This window comes from Peromyscus maniculatus, chromosome 10, assembly GCF_049852395.1.
Source record: "Peromyscus maniculatus bairdii isolate BWxNUB_F1_BW_parent chromosome 10, HU_Pman_BW_mat_3.1, whole genome shotgun sequence".
Lineage (NCBI taxonomy): Eukaryota > Metazoa > Chordata > Mammalia > Rodentia > Cricetidae > Peromyscus > Peromyscus maniculatus.
Window position 1 is genome coordinate 88,403,834 of NC_134861.1, and position 5,163 is coordinate 88,408,996.

The following is a 5,163-nucleotide window of genomic DNA, read 5'->3' on the forward strand; positions in this document are numbered from 1 at the left end:
TACACAGAAACTGTATGTAGAAATTATACTTCCTAAAAACCCTACAGACTCATTAATATGACTAGTGAACCATATTTGGGATAAAAATACATGCTTAACCTCTCTGCTTGAAGTATATAAAGCAAAACCACTTGTATATACTATTTTGATGAATGTTTTATCCTATTCACATTTCTTCCTTGTATGTAAGTCTTCCCTATCCTCTCATAAATCACCTATGATTTCACTTAACAAACAATAACAGAAATATATCTTTCAATAAGACAGGAGACTGATATATTTTTCTTCTTCCTCGGCCTCAGTCATAGATCATTTCCTTCAAACACTGTAACTCCAAAGCCCCAAACCACTCACATAGCTGCTCCTGAGGCCCTTAGACGGACCCTCTCCCTCACTCGGCCTCCTTACGCGTGTCCTTCCTTTCTCTTCAACAGTAAAAACTTGCTGGCTTTGCTTTGGTCTGACTCATGAAGAAATTCTTTTCTGCTCTACTCTAGTGGAGGCATCTGAGGCTCTGAGGGGCTCCTCAGACTGCAAAGATGGGGTGTCTGAGGCTCTGCGGGGCTGTTCAGGCTGCATAGCCACAGCACTGAGCTACCGGAGCCATATGAGGCTGTGAGAGGGATTCGTACAGTCAGCAACACTGAGCTGCGCTCCCTGAGCTGGTGACATGACTGTGGATCACGGTCATATACTGTACATTGTTGAAAAGCTAAAAGCATTCTGAACATTTTCACAGGGACATGATAAATGCTTCAGGCAAAAGATGAACTTACCCCGATTTGAACCTCACACAGTGTATGCATGATCAAAACATAAGGTGTGCTTCCCTCAAAATAGGTAGGGTTTTTAAGCATCCATTTATAAGGCTAAAAATAGAAGCTGCAGATAAGGGAAGGGTGGGGGCACCCTCTCTGTGTTCGAGAATGTGGGCGACATATCCATTGTTCATAGTTCAGTCCCACGAGGGCGGGGGGGGGGGGTGTCTGGGCTGCTGCAGAGCAGTGAGGCCTGAGGGCTGTGGGTAATGTGGAAAGGGGGGTGAACTGAGACACGTGAGAGGCCTGAACTGTCTTTTTCCAGCATAGCAGCACCCGTTCCTCGGAAGTTACCATAACGTTAAGAGCACTCAACTGACTTAGAACCAGGACTAAGTCATAATTAGCTGCCAGAGAACTTGTTGTTGAATCGATTAATAGAGAGTCTGCAGGAAGGTTTGGAAGGGAACAACCGTAGATTGTTAAGACAGGAGTTAGGTACTCATGACTGCATGCATTCAGACACACACACACACACACATATGCCAATTAATTAGAAGTCAAAGTAAATAGAGTTGAAGGGAAAATACAAAGCCATGCTTACCAAAAGAAAATGATTGCCCTGGGAGGCTGAACCAAGGAGCCCCATGCCTAGCTGCACAACAATGTCCTAGCAGAACAAAAGAAGCCTGAAACAGACTGAGCGAAGCTCTGATCCACCACCCCCAGAGTCCCAGGAGGAGATGATTCTCCTGCTGTCTCAAGGGCACAGCTGGCCTCCCCTTGAAACTGCAGTGTGGGTTCGTTTCTCTTGTCTTCCATGTTCCCACACCTTCTTTCAGCACTGAAAGGTCCATCTCAGTGCTCCCAACTCTAGGGAGAGTCTCATGCAGATTCCAGAATTCTGTCTCTGAGGTAAAGGAGCTGGAATTCAAGAACTATCGCTATGAATAACATCCCAGAAGCCATCCCCCACTCTAGGCAGTTATGATGCTGCTAACACTTCAAAGACAGCGTTCATCCATCCTAACGGATGAGAGTTATCTAGGAGGCTTGTTTCCTCCTACGTCAGGTTAATCCAATTGTAGTCTAGATACACTAAACCTTACAGTCCTTAAGGGTTCAGTCAAGTGGGTTGTGTGGAACAGCCCAACCCCTTTCCTGTTCCTATAGTTTGGCTTTTCCAGGATGTCATATAAACAGGAGCATACTATCCTCTGTCTTTTGTCTGACTTATTTTTCCTTTGTATATTGTTTTGGAGATACTTCATGTTGTTGAATGGATTCCCAGTTTCTTTCCCATTGTTAATATTATTCTATCGAACGGATATACCACGACTGGCTTATTCGTTCCCCAGTTGACAGACATCTGAATTGTTTTCAGTTTGGGCTGTGAAGGAAGAAACTGCGGACCAAACACATGCAGCAGTCTGTGTACAAACACATTCTTGCTTCTGTCTGGTAAAAGAGAAATTTGCTCTTGTTGAGTACTCAGAAGCGGAATTTCTGCATCCTGTGGGGTATGCATGCTTAACTTTGTACAAAGCTGTTAGACTATTTCCCACGAGCTGTGTGTGCACCAGTGTTCAGCTTCCCAAAGGCAAGTGTTCCAGCTGTTTCATAACTTTGCCATCACTAGGTTTGTTGATTTGCTAGAATGAGTCACGGAACCCAAGAAAGGGCTTTATGTATCACAGCAGTCACTTTTGGGCATCTGTGTTGGACTACCAGAGAGAACAAGGTGACGGAGGGAAGACTCACTTTGCCTCACAGTTTCAGGCAGGGCATTCTGTCCGTGGTGGCTCAACTCTAGGAGCTCAGGTAAAACATCCTGGCAAGAGAGCCTTTAGACTTTAGACATTTAAATAACTTTCATAGTCTCAATTTGTGTTTCCCTAAAGGCCACAGTTGTTGAGATTTATGGGTACGTAGTTGAGATTTACCTATTTACAGGAGAAATAAGCCTTAAATCATTTTCTCATTGAGTTAAGCTGTCAGAAGGGAACATGACTATGTGTCTGAGTCTATTTGTGGCTGTCTCTCATATTTCATGCATCTGTGTGTTTTCCCTCTTCCTGCTGCTACAGTGGCCTTGAGTGGTGAGGCTTAAAATTCTGTATCAGGAACCTTTAAGCTTTGTATTCTGAAAAACTGTTTTGGCTGATTCGAGTCCAACTGCAAGCTCTCCCACAGGAAATTTAGAATCGCCTTGTCAGTGTCTGCCCCAGAGAGGATTTTGATTAGAATGGCATCAAGTTTGTGGGTCAGTGTGGGGAGACTTGACCTCTGACTACCGAGTCCTCCAGTTTATGTACATGATATTTCTCTCTGCAGGACATTTCTCTCAGAAATATTTTTTCCTGGTTTAATAAGGAATTGTTTTGAGAAAAAGATCCCAAACATCAGGCTGTTCACAAAAATAACCCATGGTATTAACTTTAGAAAACAAATATTAAGACTATTACACTATTTTCCTGTAAGATGCATTTGACATGCCAACTCTCATTCACAAAAATACATGGTTACATTCATGTTGAACAGCCCCACTCATGTGAGGGGAAACACACACCTACAATGCAAAGCTGCTCTCAGGGTTACAAGTAAATGAGATGCCTCTGCAGTTAGGGAAATGACTACCAAAGTCACAGGAATGGGAAGAACTGTACTCCCTGAATAACAAGAGATTATTTTGGAGACAGTTGATAAAAACCATACATCTTTTTATTGTTAAGTCAAAGAGGTATCAAAATTAAAAACAAAACTTACAAAGTAAGACTTAACAAAACTACTAAGGAGCATCAAAGGAAGTGAAAATGGAACTAGGCGCAGGGCAATTATGAGTCAATGAAACAGGAAGGATAAGGAGACGGTGAACAGTGAGCATGTGCTGAAGTTCTAGGGGAGAGGATCTGCTGTGACTTTGCTCTCTCACAAGCGCCTAGGTAAATGAATAATGGGATAAGATTTCTAAACTCCACCTTGTGCTTAAGAGTCATGCTCTCCATTAGCGCTGTCTCTGTCATCCTCTCCTTCCTCAGCCTCGTTTTCATCATCCTTGATCAACTCCAGCTGGTTGTATGACCCCCGATCTCACTGTCATCATCGTCCAGCAGGTCACCCTCCTCAGCAGAGTCATCTGCACCGGCCTCGGACTCCATCTTCACATTAGTCTCATCTCTTTTCACAGAGGTACTGCTCTGCTCTTCTTTAGACTTTTCATTCTTCATCTCTTCATTCTTCATCAAAGCTTGCTTGCTTTGTTCCTTTTCAATTTTTTCCAGGCTTTCCAGCAGAGAATCCACTTTTTGCTTTATCTGAGTCAGCTCCTTTCCAGACTTGGATGAAGATCCCCGTTGTCTACTCTTCGAATTGAATCCACTTTTCCCCCTTTGAAAGGTGTTTCCAGAAATGTGCTGGTGTTTAGAAGGCACCACAGCTTGGGCAATAGGAGGAGGAGGAGGAGGAGGAGGAGGAGGAGGAGGAGGAGGAGGAGGAGGAGGAGGAGGAAGACATGCTGGGTAACTGTACATCCTGTCATAATAATCCCGTTGAAAGTCATAGTCCAAATCATTTTCAAATGAGGAACCACACATCTCCGCTGCAGATCGTTTCATACCTGCTTTTCCTCAGTTCACTTTTGGCTCTGCAGCCAGATTAATATCTAAAACCTGGCCAGCAATCACTCTGCCATCCTCTCCAGTTACAGCAGCTCGAGCATTTCTTTCGTTAACATATTGGACGAAGGCAAAGCCCTGATGCGCAGAGCAACCCACAATTTTGCCGTACTTTGAAAAGATTGCCTCCACACGACTTCTTGACCACAAGTGTATTGAGATTCCCGGGGAATGCACAGGAATTCATGGATCGAGGGTCTGTTTTGTTGGTAACATTGCTAGCCATCTCCTTTCATTACAAGGTCTCTCACAAAGTGTAGCTGAAGATCAAAAAAATCTCACGAGAAGATGGAGAGAGAGGAGACTGCCTCTCCTACCGCGGTTCCGTGCCGAGACGCCGAAGCTACAGCAGGCAAGCAGCTCACGACCGTTCGCTCGCCGTCTCTTCACAAGAATCTCTCTCAGAAATATTTTACAGGTGTTCACATTTGCCTCTTGCGGTGACCCCAAAACCAAACTCTGAGCTGAAGCATTTGAAAGACACTCCTCTGTTGAAGCCAGTATTCATCATCCAGATCATTTGATGTGGTTTCCATCTTAGCTTTTATTGGCAATATTTCCCTGTTTCCCTCTTTACTTCAGAAAGGGGGTGACCAGACCCCTATGTCTACTCGGAATTCCTCCCCTCCTTGCCAGTTCTTTTGCTGGGCTGGCATGGACACACTTCCCTCCTTCCCACCAAGGCCGATCTCTTCACCTGCGTTTTAAATCACCCGCCCACCCACCATCCG

General features: G+C 44.4%; 1 pseudogene; it reads right to left on the minus strand.

The window, feature by feature from the left end:
• Positions 1–3,627: 3,627 nt before the first annotated feature.
• LOC102915858 (heterogeneous nuclear ribonucleoprotein C pseudogene) lies at positions 3,628–4,811 on the minus strand (annotated as a pseudogene).
• Positions 4,812–5,163: the final 352 nt, after the last annotated feature.